This window comes from Trachypithecus francoisi, unplaced genomic scaffold (assembly GCF_009764315.1).
Source record: "Trachypithecus francoisi isolate TF-2019V2 unplaced genomic scaffold, Tfra_2.0 Lachesis_group0, whole genome shotgun sequence".
Lineage (NCBI taxonomy): Eukaryota > Metazoa > Chordata > Mammalia > Primates > Cercopithecidae > Trachypithecus > Trachypithecus francoisi.
The window spans coordinates 137,192,562-137,210,215 of record NW_022681453.1 but is presented as its reverse complement, the minus strand read 5'-3'; the positions used below and the strand labels follow the sequence as shown (position 1 = coordinate 137,210,215).

The 17,654-nt window shown below is 40.5% G+C and overlaps 1 protein-coding gene across 1 annotated transcript in view; it reads right to left on the bottom strand.

Annotated features, from left to right (window-relative positions):
- MYRIP (myosin VIIA and Rab interacting protein) overlaps window positions 1-16,577 on the bottom strand; it is a 427,956-nt gene extending 411,379 nt beyond the window's left edge. The window contains exon 1 of the mRNA XM_033212116.1: window positions 16,088-16,577. The gene's annotated coding sequence lies outside the window, so the exon portion shown is untranslated. The remainder of the gene's footprint in view (window positions 1-16,087) is intronic.
- Between the last annotated feature and the right edge of the window lie 1,077 nt (window positions 16,578-17,654).

Sequence of the window (17,654 nt, the reverse complement as noted above, 5' to 3'; positions counted from 1 at the left end):
TGGCTGGGCACAGTGGCTCAATGCCTGTGATCCCAGCACTTTAGAAGTACAAGGTGGAAGGATCACTTGAGGCCAGGAGTTTGAGATGATCCTGGGCCACACAGTTGGACCTTGTCTCCATAAAAAATTTTTAAAAATTAGCCAGATGTGGTGGCATATGCCTATAGTCACAATTACTTGGGAGGCTGAGGCAAGAAGACCACCTAAGCCCAGGAGTTTGAGGCTGCAGTTAGCCATGATCATGCCACTGCACTCTATCCTGGGAAACAGAGTGAGATACTGTCTGCTAAAAAGAAAAAAATAACGATCAGTAGGATTAGTAGGATTAATATGCACAAACAACAAACTAGCTGAAAAAGAAATCAGAAGGCAATCCCATTTACAATGGCTACAAAAAATAAAACAAAATACCTAGTTCCTAGAAATAAATGTAGCCAAGGAGGTGAAAAACCTCTACAAAGTAAACTACAAAACACTGATAAAAAAAAAAAAGAAGAAAATACAAATGGAAAAATATCCCATGTTCAAGATTCAAAATAATGAAAATAATTACAATGGCTATACTACCCAAAGCAACCTACAGATTCAATGAAATAATCCCTATCAAAATACTAATGGCATTCTTCACAAAAATAGAAAACAAAATCCAAAACTACGTATGGAACCACAAAAGACCCCAAAAAGCCAAAGCAATCCAGAGCAAAGAGAACAAAGCTGTAGATATCACACTACCAGACTTAAAAATATACTGCAAAGCTGTAATAATCAAAACAACATAATAATACTGCCATAAAAACAAACACATAGACAAGCGGAATAGAATAAGGAACCCAGACATTAATCCACATATCTACAACCGATTTTTGACAAAGGCACCAAAAGCATTCACCGAGGAAAGGATAATCTCTTAAATTATGGTGCTGAGAAAGCGATGTCTATATGCAGAGGAATGAAACTATACCTCCAGTTCTCGCCTTAAACAAAAATCAATTCAAAATGGATTAAAGATCTAAATGCAAGACACAAAACTATAAAACTACTAGAGAAAAACATAGGGGAAATACTTTAGGACATTTATCTGGAAAAAGATTTTATGGATAAGACTTCAAAAGCATAGGAAACAAAAGCAAAAATAAGCAAAGGGATTATATCAAACTAAAAAGTGTCCAAAGCAAAAGAAAGAATAAATAAATAGAGTAAAAAGACAACATACAGAATGAGAAAAAATATACTTGCAAACTATTCATCTTATAGGAAATTAATATCCAGAATATAAAATGAAGTCAAACATCTCAACAGAAAAAAAAAAAACTCGTTAAAAAGAAGGTAAATGCTCTAAGTAGACATTTCTCAAAAGAATATATGTAAATGTCCCACAAATATATTTATAATACTCAACATCACTAATCATCAGGAAAATACAAATCAAAACCACAGTGAGGCTTCATCTTACCCCAGTTAGGATGGCTATCATCAAAAAGACCAAAAAAACAAAAACAAAAACAAATGCTGGCAAGGATGTGGAGGAAAGAAAACACTTACACACTGTTGATGGGAGTATAAAATAGGACAGTCACTATGGAGAACAGTATGGAGATTCCTCAAAAAGCTATAAGTAGAACTACCATATCATCCAGCAGTCCCACTACTGGGCTACTGCACATTTACTCAAAGGAAAATAAATCAGTGTATTGAAAAGACATCTGGCCAGGCACAGTGGCTCATGCCTGTAATCCCAGCACTTTGGGAGGCTGAGGTGGGCAGATCACTTTAAGTCAGAAGACCAGCCTGGACAACATGACAAAACCCCATCCCTACTAAAAATATAAAAATTTGCCAGGCATGGTGGCAGGCACCTCTAATCCCAGCTACTGGGGAGGCTGAGGCAGGAGAATCACTTGAACCCAGGAGGCGGAGGTTGCAGTGAGCCAAGATCATGCCACTGCACTCCAGCCTGGGTGACAGAGTCAGACTCTGCCTCACAGAAAAAAAAGAAAGAAAGAAAGAGAGAAAGAAAGAAAAGAAAAGCTATCTGCACTCCCATGTTTATTGCAGCACTACTCACAACAGCCAAGTGTCCAACATCAGGTTAATGGATAAAGAAAATGTGGTGTATATATACACCATGAAATACTATTCAGCCATAAAAAAGAATCAAATCCTGTCATTTGTGGAAACATGAATGGAACTGGAGGACATTTCGTTAGGTGAAATAAGTCAGGAACAGAAAGTTAAACACTGCATGTTCTCACTCCTTTGTGGAAGCTAAAACAAGAACGACCTCATACAAATGAAAGGAGAAAGAGTCTGGGAAGGGTAGAGAAAGGGAGATATTTGTTAAAGGATACAAAATTACAGCTAGATAGGAGTAACAAATTCTAGTGTTCTACAGCATTACAGGATGACTATAGCTAATAATAATATGCTACAGAGCAGAGGTGTGCAATCTGTTGGCTTCCTTGGGCCATATTGGAAGAAGAATTGTCTTGGGCCACACATAAAATACAATAACACTAATGAGAGCTGATAAGCACCAAAGAAATCTCAAAAAAAAATCTCATAATGTTTTAAGAAAGTTTACAAATTTGTGTTGGGCCACATTCAAAGCCATTCTGGGCCGCATGCAGCCCGCGGGCCACAGACAAGCTTGTTATAGAGTTTCAAATAGCTAGAAGTATGACATTGAACGTACCTAACAAAAAGAAATGATAAATGTTTGAAATGATGGACATGCTAATTACCCTGATCTGATCACTGTACACCGTATATATTGAAACATCACTACATACCATAAATATGTATAATTATGATATGTCAATTTAAAAATATAGTACAGTATAGCTCTATTAAACACAGACTTAAAAACAAGAGGTATTACTAGAGACTAAGAGGGTTTCTCATAATGGTATATACTTAAACAAAAATGCACCTTCAAAATATACAAAACAAAATGAAAGCACAAGATTAAATTAATAAATTGGCCTTCATATACTTCTCCTTCAGTAACTGATTAACCAAACTGCAAAAACATCACTAAAAAATGGAATATTTGAGTAACATAATTAACTAACTTAAGCTAATAAACAGATATGAATCTCTGCAACCAATAACTTTCTTTTCAAGAAGTTATGGAACATTTATGAACAATGACTATGTACCAGGCCACAAAACAAGCATCAACAAATTTCAAATAACTAGAATCATGTGGACCACATTCTCTGGTCACCATGAATTAAAATAGAAAAAAAAATATTAAAAAGTTCTAGGAAAAAACATATAAATAAGTCATAACTCAAAGAAGAAATTATAATGAAAATTTAAAAAACTTACATGTGAACAATAACAAAATTATATATCAAAACTTGTGAAATAAAAACATTGCTGAAGCAATACTTAGAGAAAAATTTATAGTCCTAAATGCATATATAGGAAAGAAGTGAAGCTGTAAATTAATGAATTAATCATATAAATTTAGGAGATTGGGGGAAAAAAACCCAAGATGTAGTAGGAAAGAAATAATAAAGATGAGAACAGAGATTAATAAATAGAAACAATGATAGGATAGAGAAGACAAAGCCAAAAGTTGGCCCTTTGGAAAGTCTGAAAAGAACAAGTAAAAACCCTGGAGAGACTGGCCAAAAGGCAAAGAAGACACTAAGTCAGGGCGGGGTGGTGCAGGGGTCGGGGGTGGGCAGTGGCGGACAGCAGGAAGTGTTCGCTGCCTCTGCAGGCTTCCTTATCCCACTACATACAAGAGACTTGGGTGTTGCACTCCAGTAAAAAATCTCACCTTCAAGTGCTCCTGACTAAACATGCAGAGCACATCCCTCTGCCTCCTTCCATGCACCTCCCATGATCCCACTCTTTCTGGCCATGTTTCCAACTTTTGGGGAAGCAATTTTAACCATCTTTCAGATTTGCAAAACATGTTTGGTCTTCTGTTTTTCATTCTCTTTGTTGCTTTCGGTTCATTTATAACAGAGAAAGGGAAAATGTCAGCATTGCATCCCCATCCACCATCAGCAGCAGCCTAAGGGGAAAGGAACCCAAGCAGAAAATGGGTGGTGGCAGGGGCAGTGGAAAGAACATGCTTCAGGTACCTGGAATCTGCAAAAGGAAGGATTCAGACCTGGGAGCGTGAAGGAGCCTTTAGGGGATCTCAGCAACATTCCAGAACCAGACTGCAAGATCTGCAGTTCTAGGAGAGGCACCTGACCTTCACTGGACCACAGAGCTGAAAAATTGATTGGTGGGTTTCTAAAAGACTTTGAACAAGGATTAAAACAATTAAAACAGCATTTCTGATTTTTCTTATAATTAGCTGTAAAAGAAAGATACTCATCTCAAACATAATACTATTTACGTATCATTCTAGTAAATCAAAATCCCTAATGATTAATAAATTGTTTCTCAGAAGAAACAAAACAACAAAACCATATTCATATAACACAAACACAAAAGCAGCACCTGCCATATTTTCTGAGGCTGGAGCTACATGGATAAAATGAAATGATGTTGGAGACAGAGGTTTTCAAGAGGGAGTCAGAAAGAGGTTTTAGGAACTGGAAGTACTGCTTACACAGATTTGGATCTCTTCAGAAAAAAAAAAAAAAAAAAAAAAAAAAGCCATCATGTACAGAGGCTTGGGTATTTTTCTTTTCCCCAAAGATTTCACCAGAATCCTGTTATCTGGGCTTGCCAGCCTAGAAAATGACTCAATACACTTTTGAGATAGTTACATTTCATACCAAAAAGAGAGAATCATATCGCAGGACAGTTACCTGAGCCACCAGGATTCAGTGTCAGAAGATTATTTGAGGCTTTTGGCAAATAGTCACATTAGATCCTGAGGTCATGGGCACCTGTTTTCCAGGCACTCACCCTTCCTGGGGCACACACGTCTTGCATTCTCTTCCCCAGTGTCAGCTCAGTAAGATTAAACTGTCGGCCCATAGCATGGATTTGTGTATCCCAGCTGCAGATCACACATCTGTTTCATCAGTGGTATCACATTGTAAACCATAGGCACAAAATGGAATTCCATACAGTGCTTTTTCTTGCCCCAGATGATGATATATAAATATACACAGAAAATTTAACTCAATTATCTAGGGAAGGTAATGATTGAATAAAAAACGAAAAACAATTTTCTGGATGCCTTTAGGCACACAGCTTCATAAAGTTCCTTTTGCTTTCCCTGCAGAAATGCAGAATTCATCCTTAGGGTAAGTTGGAAGTGGGTGAGGTTTCTTTTAATAAATCATCCAGCCCATCCCCCAACCAAGTCCACCTGTCAGCCATTTCCTCACTAACCTCTGGTAGTGTCACGCTGTTCTGGTCTTCCTGTCACTAGCAATTGATCACATAAATTCATTCACATTAGGGTGTTACTGTAACATTGTTACTTTGGAGTTACCCCAACAAAAGTCTTCTAAATTTTAACAGAAGAGAAGACAAAAAGGAATAATCGTCCAATGGTAGAATCTACCCCCCAGGATGGGGGAGACAGGGGCAGAGCTGGACAGAGGTGCTTTCCTGGTTCTCCCCAACAGGTGCTTACTTCCTCTTGTAGTCTGTCCTCATTAAAGGCACTACTAAATAACTGACCATTTAAACTCTTACCAGTTCTCCCTAGTTAGGTAATTTTTTTTTTTTTTTTTTTTTTTTGAGATGGAGTTTCACTCTTGTTACCCAGGCTGGAGTGCAATGGCTCAGTCTTGGCTCACTGCAACCTCAGCTTCCTGGGTTCAAGCAATTCTCCTGCCTCAGGCTCCTAAGTAGCTGGGATTACAGGCATGCACCACCATGCTCAGTTAATTTTTTGTATTTAGTAGAAACGAGGTTTCACCACGTTGGTCGGGCTGGTCTCGAACTCCTGACCTCAGGTGATCCACCCGCCTCGGCCTCCCAAAGTGCTGGGATTACAGGCATGAGCCACTGTGCCCGGCCAGTAAATATTTATATAAGGTTTATGATATATTTATGTATAATCATTTATATGATGCAATATTCAAAATGAAAAGGTCAAAAACCTCTGAGCTTTCTATTTGAACTTTAGGATATTTATATATACACAAAACCATATACCTATATGTTTTCTCCTTTAACATCTTTGTTCTTCCTTCTGTAGTATTATCTCTTTATGATAGATACTATCCATCTACATTGCTATAGCAATTTAAATTAGTATTGTCACTTTGGGGAGTAATTTGGCATCAAATGGTCAAATTCAAAGTTTACATAAAATAAGACCTTGCAATTTCACTTCTAGGCATATATCTTCAAGAGTTTCTTGTACATGTGCATAAATAAATTTCAAGGATGTTTACTGAATGCATCTATGTAATACCCCCCAAAAATTAAAGAAACAATCAAAAGTCTATCATAGAAAAACACATTTAAAAAACATGTTATTTCATATGATGGAAAGGTATTTAGTAGTTAAAAATATGAACATGATCTGGATAAAACAACTTAACTATTCTTTCAAAAACACCAAGTAATAAATGCAAGTTACAGAATGCATAGGAAATAAAAAGCAACCTCCATGGATAACTCTATAGTGAAGTTGGCCATGAAGAGCCAATAAATATGCAGATACATTCTGCCTCACCAGTAGAGAAAGGTGAAATAAAAAGCAAGGTTCTGGGGTTCTTCTTTTTGCCCAAGAAACTAGTATTGTTATTTAATAATCATACTTATCAAGGGCAAGGCATGGGAATTTGGCATACTCGTATACTACTAATGGCAAGATAAATTTATAAACTTTTCTGGAGGGTTATTTGAAAATATATATCAAAAGCTTAAAGTAAACTAACTTTGACAAAGTACTTCATCTCAAGAAAACAAAAAATGTCTACAAAGTTGAAGTTAATAAAAGTCTAAAGTGCCTAGTGTCTTAAAAGAATGGTTTCATTGAACAAATTATGGTATATAGATTAAACAGATTATTTGAAGGATGAAAGTAATGACAGAAGAATAAATACTGGCATTAAAGTTGCTGACATGTTGTTAAGTTTTTTAAAGTATCACTTTATTTAAAAAAAAAAATCATATGGTCCATATTATTCAAGGATACTTGTTACCAGAGAAAAGTCAGTTAAAGTGAATCCACTTAAAATATCACAGTAAATAAAGGGAAATAAAGTTTTGATTAGTATTACCTTTTAAGGGAGAAAAAATAAGAAGATACATTTTATTTAATGTTTTAGCAAATTTTGATATACAACTTTACACTAGTTCTTAGAACCACACTATCCAGCACATGTGGCTACTGAACACTTGAAATGTGACTAGTCCAGTTGAAATGTGTTGTGGGTATAAAATACATTCTAGATTCCAAAGACTTAGTATAGAAAAAAGAATGTCACACACTCCATTGATAATTTTATATTGATTATATCTTGAAATGTATACAAAAGTATATTTGATATACTGAATTAAATTAAATATATTATTAAAATTAGTTCCACCATTTTTAAAAACATTTTTAATGTGCCCATGAGAAGAGTTTAAACTACATGTACTCCTAGCATTATATTTCTGGTGGAAAATGTTACCTTAGAATAAATCATGTTTTCATATTTGGGGCATAAATTTCCCAGCAAACTTAAAGAGTACAAAACATCCTTCAATGAGCATTTGACATTTTTGACAAGCTCAGAAAGAGTATCACTTTTGAGCAAAATTATTTGAGGATCGGCATCAAAAAGACCTCTCCCTATTTTGTCATTCAACTTATTCTCTTCTGGAGCATGCAGATACTGTCTCTTTTTTCAATCCTTACCAGCTTTAAGGCTGTCAGCAATCAATGTGTTCAACAATGAGCAAACGTTTTCTGCAGATTGTCAACCTAGTTTCATCAATTTCACGAAGTTCTCCATCTTTTGCGAGATTTGCAATTCTACTCTACAATGAATTTGCACTATCATGTCCAATAAAATCCTATATAACTGAGAAGCAACTGGCCCATAAAGAAAATGATGCTTAGTAGACAGACACTCATTAGTACTATGTTAAGACATCAGAATGGGGACCTACATATAAGTGGACAGTCCATTAATGAATGTTTTCATGTGATGACGTGAAGGCTGTTATCATTATGAAGGCTTAATAACTAGTGAGATTCAGAAAATGAATATTTTATAAGATTTGCATCTATGTATACAATATCAAATGACCTCTGGAAAAAAATATATAAAAATTTCAAAAGCAACTAAGTGGTGGGAATATAGGTGATTTTTACTTTTTTCTTTCTGTTTGCCTATATTTCTATAAGTACGTTTTATATTAACACATTTAGTTTAATTTAATTTCAAACGCCAGGTCAAATCCCACATTCCCCATTAGCCACTCCATTTGGGCAGGTGTCCCCTAGTGAATCCTCCTTCTCAGGACTCCAAATCAATGCTCTTTGATAATTTATTACTAACTGCATTGTATAGTTATGATAATAACTAATACTTATGTGCCAGGCACTGTTCAGAGTGCTTCATATTTATTTGCCTTTGTAAACTCTTCAGTTAGTCTGATCTTTCTTCAAGACGCTGATCCTCAAGTAAGAGAAGAAAGAAAAATACCTACAAGGGAGTTTACCCTCAGGATAGGGTGTCAGTATGATTTGAAAAGGCAAATTCAACATTAAAATATAATTTTACGCTTGAAAATATAATGTTTTCATAACATAAACTTTGGAAGGAAAACAAAATGAATTGACATTATAGCTAATAATTCAACTTTGTTAAAGAGGATATAAAAAAGGAATATGATAAACATTTAACATAAGCATAATTGAAAAAAACAAACACTATTAGAATATCAAAAGTATACAATTCCTTAACACGTTAAAGCGTATCTACCACAAGCCTAAAGTAACCATCATACTCTTGGTGAATATTTAAAAGCATTATCAAAGTCATACCAGACTAGGAGGTCCACTATCACCACTATTACTCTACATTATGCCAGAGGCCCTAGGCAGTGTAATATGCAAAGGAAAAAATATATAAAGTTTTAAAACAGAAAAAACAAAACCACCATTACTGTAGTACCTATGGCTTTCTACAGAACATCCAGAGAATCTACAAGCCAACAAAAACGCTAAATACAAAATTCGAATACATAAAACCAGCCCCCTTACTATATACTGGCAATAACCAATTTTAAAAATGTAGCTAGAGGAGAGATGATCCCATTCACAAGAGCAATAAAACTTCTAAGGACTAATGAAGGGATACTAAGATGTGATGTATATATATGATGAAATATACCAATAAAAAGGAATGAAGCAATGATACATTCAGCAACACAGATAACCTTGAAAACATTACACTAAGTGACAGAAGCCAGACACAAAATGCCACACACTATATTACCGTATGATTCCATTTATATGAAATATCCAGAATTGGCAAATGTATAGACTTAGACAGTAGATTGGTAAGGTTACCTAGGGCTGGGTGTGTGGCAGGAAGTTTGGAGGGATGAGAACCAAGAAATGACTGCTAATGGGTACAGGGTTTATTTTGCAGGGTTCAAAAATATTCTAAAATTAGATTGTGTTGATGGCTGCACACCCTGCAAATTTACTAAAAACACTGATTGTAAACTTTCAATGAGTGAATTGTATAGTATGTGACTTATACCTCAATAGAGCTGTTAACTGAAAAATGATAATGAAAACCTATAAGGTGCCTAATATAAGTTTCAGACCTTTATGGAGAATATTATAAAGTCTTGCAGAATGACCTAAAAGATAATGTATAGTGATAGGCCATGTCCATGAAAGGAACATATCAATAGTGAAAAGATAAAAAGTCTCCTCTAATTAACCTTTAGATTCAATGTAAATTATAACAGGAATTTTCATAGGAAGGGATAGATCCTAAAATTAATGCTGAAGCCTAAAGCATCAAGAACAGCCAAGACAGTTTTAGGGGAAAAGGGTAAGAAGAGAAGATTTATTATAAAGCTTTAATAATTAAATGAAATGGTATTAGCTCAGGAATCACAAAAAGATGAGTAGAACAGAGAGTCAAGAGACAGATCCAAGGATATAACAGAAATTAGCCTACGTCAGAGATGGCAACAAAATAAGTGAGAAAATAAGGAACTATTCATGAAATGATAATGGGGTAAATGGTTTTCAATATGGAAAACAATTACACCCCTGCCTCAACAACACAGATATATAAATTTCAGAGGAGTTCAAAGACCCAACTATGAAAAACAAAATTTTGCCTGTAAAAAAAAACCAATGGCAAGACACAAAAAACTGTAAAACTATATTAAAACTATACATTAAAAAGATAATCTTTAAGGGAAATGCAAAGTAAAAGAGCAGTGAAATACATTCCATGCTTTTCAGATTAGCCCAAATCAAAACATCTGATTAATACCAGTCACGGCCAAAGATTTGGGAATACAAGGAACTCCAACACAATGCAGTAGGAGGGCAACCTGCCAAACCTAGGAGAGCTAAAATAACAGATGAATATTGATTTAAGCATACATATCCTACTACCCAGTTATTCGCCTTCTGAGGATATATGCCCAAGACACACTCTTGTACATTTCTACAAGATCTTGTCAAGGATATTCCTTGAAATATATTTAATAATAGCAAGAGATAGAAAAATCTTTTATCAATCAATATATAAACTGTGGCATATCAAAGGAATGCTAAGCTAAAATGAATCAACTAGATTTACAATGATCAATATACGTTATCAACACATGTAAAAAAGTGTTAGGTGAAAAAAAATCACAAAAAATAGATAAGACGGGTGTCCATAACATGGCGTTGTAAACACATAATAAAACTACACACTCTAGTAGGCACACTGAGTCCCAACATTGCAGGTTGAATGGAATTGACCCCAAGTTCTCATCTTTCACTGTCCTTCTTGCTTATGACAGAATTTCCTATTTACAGCAATTCCATACTTACACTTAAGTGGCTACATGTAAAGTGCTAGAGAAGGTGCCAGGGAGGACAAAAGAATTATATATAAGACTCCCGGCCAGGCGCGGTGGCTCAAGCCTGTAATCCCAGCACTTTGGGAGGCCGAGACGGGTGGATCACGAGGTCAGGAGATCGAGACCATCCTGGCTAACATGGTGAAACCCCGTCTCTACTAAAAAATACAAAAAACTAGCCGGGCGAGGTGGTGGGCGCCTGTAGTCCCAGCTACTCGGGAGGCTGAGGCAGGAGAATGGTGTAAACCCGGGAGGCGGAGCTTGCAGTGAGGTGAGATCCGGCCACTGCATTCCAGCCTGGGTGACAGAGCGAGACTCCGTCTCAAAAAAAAAAAAAAGACTCCCCTCCACCTCCTGGCCGCTGTAGAAGAGTACAACTCAGCTAGGGATGTTGTCTCAGGGACTCGGCTCTTAACCTTCACTCTGGCTTTCATAGTGTGTAAACGTAGAGTGTGTAACTTTCAAGGAGCAGTTCCTTTATCTATAAAATGGGAAAGCCATCCTCCTCCTATTGTGAAGAGTAAATAAATATAATTATAGTGTCCAGCACATGACAAACACTCAACACTCTTGGTGATTATGGGCATGGAAGCCACCAAATGAATACAATCTTCTAAACAGCATCTCAGTCATGCTGACAATAAAAACAAAAGGTGATGGATGGGAGAAGGGCATCAGCTGGGTCCATTTAGCCTTCTCCATATCTGGATACAACATCCCCACATCTCCTGGGTAACTTGGGCGTGCTCTGTGGGATGTTGGGACATGTCTTCCAGCAACAGTAGTGTGGATGCTGGGACATGTCTTCTAGCAACAATACAGCCAGGCCTATATATTCTTTTTTTTTTTTTTTTTTTTTTTTTTTACACACAATGCAAGATTCTTTTTTTTTTTTTTATTTTCCATTTGTTTATTCTAGTTCTTGTTCTTTTATTTATTTATTTATTTATTTATTTATTATACTTTAAGTTCTAGGGTACATGTGCATAACGTTTATATCATGTATAACTCCCCAATGCAATCCCTCCCTCCTCTCCCCTCCCCATGATAGGCCCCAGTGTGTGATGTTCCCCTTCCCGAGTCCAAGTGATCTCATTGTTCAGTTCCCACCTATGAGTGAGAACATGCGGTGTTTGGTTTTCTCTTCTTGTGATAGTTTGCTAAGAATGATGGTTTCCAGCTGCATCCATGTCCCTACAAAGGACGCAAACTCATCCTTTTTTATGGCTGCATAGTATTCCATGGTGTATATGTGCCACATTTTCTTAATCCAGTCTGTCACAGATGGACATTTGGGTTGATTCCAAGTCTTTGCTATTGTGAATAGTGCCGCAATAAACATACGTGTGCATGTGTCTTTGTAGTAGAATAATTTATAATCCTTTGGGTATATACCCAGTAATGGGATGGCTGGGTCATATGGTACATCTAGTTCTAGATCCTTGAGGAATTGCCATACTGATTTCCATAATGGTTGAACTAGTTTACAATCCCACCAACAGTGTAAAAGTGTTCCTATTTCTCCACATCCTCTCCAACAACTGTTGTTTCCTGACTTCTTAATGATTGCCATTCTAACTGGTGTGAGATGGTATCTCATTGTGGTTTAGTGTTGGAAGTTCTGGCTAGGGCAATCAGGCAAGAGAAAGAAATCAAGGGTATCCAGTTAGGAAAAGAAGAAGTCAAATTGTCCCTGTTTGCAGATGACATGATGGTATATTTAGAAAACCCCATCGTCTCAGCCCAAAATCTCCTTAAGCTGATAAGCAACTTCAGCAAAGTCTCAGGATACAAAATTAATGTGCAAAAATCACAAGCATTCTTATACACCAGTAACAGACAAGCAGAGAGCCAAATCAGGCCTATATATTCTTCCAGGTTCAGCATGGACAGGGCTCTGTGAAAAGAGATACCAGCCTTTGGAATGAGAACTCCTTCCCTCAAACCTCTGAAAAGATTTTGGGGTAGGATGAGGTGACCTAAGCTTGCTTCTCAGTTAACCCTCTTTCAAATCACAAGGACATACCACCTTAACTCCATCTTACTGAGGAAAAGGCAACAGTGTCTCACCTCCAGCTTCCTCCAGCAAGCACCTGCCCCATCCCATGGGCCATCTTCATAAAGAGCTGGGATAGAGTTCTACCCATGGATTCAGTAGTAGGGAACACACAAGGGATCTACTTGCTAGATATGGAAAATAGTAGTTGGAAATCATGTTCGGAGATACTGAGTTGTTGGATTTTATTCCTGGGATTCCTTTCTGAGAGCTTGGGAAAAGATGGTAGGTATTTCAGTTCTCCAGCCAACTTGGCGCCACCATGTGGCAACGACATCAACAGTTCATAAATCAGTCAGCTTTCAAATTCTGATTCTCTGTCAACTTTTTATCTTTGAGGAATTCAAAATATTTCATTTTTATGTATCAAATGAGAATCTATTCAGTTTTTCTTCATTCATATTTTAGTATCACATAATTTCATATTTGCATTACTTTAATTCACTCTGCGAAAAAGCTCTTATGGGAACAAGCCAGCCTCCATTGACCAATGTCAGCACTGTTACATCTGGGATCAGGTTTGTTACACCACCAAATAACTAATGATCAGGGTGTGGTGGGACAACCAAGTCACTCTTCACTCAGATTGTAAGGCCAAATTCTTCCTTCTATTTTTCTGTACTGGTTTAGGTATAACTACTCTTGGTTTGCATTTATTAAAAAGGAGGTAGAAAATAATCAAGAAGTGTCATTTTAGCTTGGGAACTAAAATGATAAAATAAATAACAATAGTAATAAAAATAAAACTAACCTGATAAAACTAAGCAGGATGATGGCTACCCTTGGAGGATAGTGCCTGTAGGTAGGGGTAATGGGAAGACTGGAAATATTCTGGTCTTAATCAGGGCACTGGTTACACAGGTGTGCTTAGTTGTGAAAATCCATTGAATGTATCCTTCAGAACTGCACTATTTTCTGGAATTATACTTCAATAGACTGTTAAATTCACCAAGGTCTGATCAGTCATCTCCCTTTAACTTGGCTTTCAGACAAGAGTCTGTGCATACACAAAAATAACTCGAAGGCAAAATCAGGGGGAAGCCTTGTTTTCTACTGGATATTTTTCAGCCATCGGGAATCCCTCTGGGCAGGGAGAAAGGAGACAGGACATAATCTATGCTACTGCTAGTTTAAATGACTGAGCTGAGTATGGCTAACACTTCACTTTCTCAAAAGTGAACAAATTCTGCAGCCAGAAAACTCTCCCTTCTTCCACCATACACGCCGACGAAACCCAGACCACACAGAACACTGCACCACCAAGAGATACACACCATCTCTAGAGTCACACTTTGACTCCTCAGAGACAACACACACACAGAGCCTCCGCCCACTTTCCAGAAACAGTCCCACAGACACAGCTTCTGGCCCACAGAGACAGCTCGCAGATGGAGGTAGGGGTGGGTAATTAGGAGAGATGCAGCTGCCCATGGCCAGGCAAAGGAACATGAGCAGGAAGATGGAAAGCAGTATGTTCAAAGTCTTGGTAAACTAAATTTCTCTAAAAAGAAGATTTTTAAATCTGCAAACAGGGTCCCAGATATTGCTGTAAAATTTTTTAAATTACCTCCATTTCCACCTATAGCCCCGGATGCCTTGAACCATATTCCTTCGACTTTTTAATAAAACCCCAGTGCATTGCCACATTTCTCATATCCTCTGAACTCCAAGTTCCTTGGTAAGATTGAAAGGCGGCGGGGACTATTCCATTTTATAAATGAAAAAGTTCAGGTTCAAAGATGCTGGTCAGTCATCACAAAACTAAGTAGTGATCTCATGGCTGAGTTTCAGAGTTGTGGTGGGAGAGGCTGAGTTGCAAGAGAGGCTAGGTGACCCTCTCCCCAGCCCAGAGCTCTGAGAAGCGCCCACAACACCACAGGCGGCCCCACTGGAGCCACCTCAAAGGATCTGGAGTAAAAGAATCACATCCGACGTCATTTACATACACCAAGACTGGCCAGCCCCCAGTCTCAGTTTTCCTCCCCTAAGAAAGTATCAGGAAAATCAACAAATCGAGATCATGGTCGGGGAGATGGAGAGCATGGAAATGAAGCCAGACTGAAGGCATTTTCTAGGAGCAGATAGGAGCCAACGTTAGCGAACCAAGCTCACAGCGTACTCGCTTCTCTTAGGAAGTCCCTAGGCCCAAACCGGTGTGTGCATTTAAGAGTTTTGGGATCCGTACTTATCCTTGGGGACAATGCTTATTTGGAAAAAGAAAAGAGGAGCAGGACGGATTTAAGAACAAATTCCCCTACCCTGCCAAGACGTCAGTAAATTAAGGAACAAGAAGGGGAGCAAGTGCTCCAAAAAAGCCTCAGGTCTTGGGGTTCCCACCACTGAATCTTTCCGCTCCACGCCTCCATCAGGAAGATTCCCCGCCGTTACCTCCAAATCTATGTAGAGCCCCCTGGGATTGGCTCCCTACCTTTTCAAGTCTGGCGGCTGTGGCGGAAAGGGAGTATGAGGAGGAATACGGGATGAAGCTGAAGTGATTGCCCCGCCAACAGCGCTCCCCTCCCCAGGCAGCCCGCAGGCGAGGGCCAGACGCAATCCACCTGTGTTCTAACTCTGAGCATCAGCTGTGACCTTGAACGAGTCCCTGATTAGCCCCGTTTTACAGAAATTAAGAGTTTGAAAGAGTCAGGTCCACCGAGCTGGGCTGCTGCGGGGCGCTTACCGGATGGTTTGAGGCGTCCCGCCTGTGCGCCCGCAGCGCAGTAGGTACGCGGTGAACCGCAGCCCAAGCGCTACGTGGCCAGCCGGAATCGGAAAACGCGAGGGAAACGCAGAGGCGAGCTCCCGCCCCAGCAGCGAGAGAAAGAGACGACTCTGACTCCGCGATGATCCCTGAGCAAGTTCAAGTACCCCCGCCCTTCGCCCCTCCGCAGAGGCTGACTGGCCGCGCCTAGGGTTCCTGGCTCCGGACGCGCACGGGTTGCGGGGGAACGTGAGAGACACCTTCACACACCCACCCCCGAAGTTGCGGCAATGTTGAGGGGAGAGTGGCGCAAAGCTGCCAGAGGGGAGAAGAGGGAGGCGGACGGTACTCACACGGGTTGGCCAGCCTGAAGCAGGTCTGTGACCGGGGTCATCGATGGCGGCCGGGCTCAGGCCACCGAGCCTCAGTGCGCCCAAGGCACCTGCCGCAGCGCGGCGCGTGGATTAGAGGCTGCCGGCGGCGAGGAAGGGGCGCGGGTCGGTCTCGCGCTAAAGCTGGGCTGCAGCACCGCGGGGGCTCGGCTGCCAGAACTGCAGCCGCAGCGGGAGCCCGGGAACCGACAGGAGGCGGGAGCGCGGCGGCGGCGTCGGCAGCAGCGGCTGCGAGGGAGGCGCCCGCGCCGCAGGCAGCTAGGGCCAGCCTGGCCGCAGCCGCGGCCGACACCTGCTGGCCAGGCCAACAGCCAATCAGAGGCGCCCGGAGCGGGGGAGCGTGCGGAGGCGGAGCGGGGGCGCGTGCAGGGCACCCGGCGGGAGGGGCGGCCCGCGATCGCGCCTGCGCCGGGGCCAGGGGTGCCCGCCGGGCCGGTTCCTCCAGAGCACCTCGGGCGCGCAGGCTGCACGCGCCGGGATGGGCGGGGCGCACCGGGAGGAGGCGGGGCAGGGCTGCGCGCGCCCGGGGCGGGGACCCGCGCCCCTCCCGGGGCTCTTCCCTGCGGCGCAGTGCAGTATTGGGGCCGCGGTTCGGGAGCCCCCAGGTGCAACTCCAGGTCCTTCCCCGATTCTAAGTCAGGCTTTTCCTTTCCCCTGCCTCTGAGTCCTGGACCCTCAGTGACCGTAGAGTTATGGGTCACCAGAATCCGGGGCCTGCCTGATTCTAAGACGTGGTGTGGCGCTCCTCCAAAGACAGCTCTTCCCCACTTCACAGTCCCTGGGTAATTAAAGTCGCCGTAGTGACCCCTATGTAGATTGCTTTAATTCTGCCATAAATTTACTACGCTAGCGACGCTCATTCATTCAACACACATCAAAGGGGTTCGCACTCAGGGAGCTGTCCAGGCTAAGGCGCGCCCAAGTCTCCCAGACCCCCCACAGCTGCTGAACCGCCGAGTTAGTGAGCCCGCTCTGTCAGAAAGACGCCCAAAGACTGCTGCAAGTGAGGAACGCTTTCGGGCTCGTGCCAGGAGTTCCCGGTCCTGGAAGAAGAGCTGAGAGTTGAAAGGTTCCACTCCAGGCCAGGACTTCATTGCGCGTTTGCATCCATCAAGCCAGGAATCTTCCTTAGACCGACTGCCTCAGCCCCAACAACTCGGCTGTGAAAACACATTGTCAATTTTAGCTGCAGGGTGGAAGTCGCTCCATGAAAATAAAGCATTTGAAGCTTTTGTGGAGTTACACTGGCGATTTCTAAATCCCTGGAAATCCTCTCAAGCCGGTGGGTTGAGGCTGTTCTCTCCGTGTAAATTTGCGCAATAGAAATAAATGGCTTGTTTGCTGATCAGTCCACAGCAGGGGGGGAGGGGAAAAAAAAACCTTTCAGAAAGGAACTCGGAAGGTAAAGGGGTTAATTTCTTTAAAGATTCTATTCCCTCCCTTAAAGGGATTTTAATGTCTACAAACTGGTAAAGTGGAAGGAAGTTCTTTTGTTTCTCTTTTGTTTACATTACATTTAAATTTTATT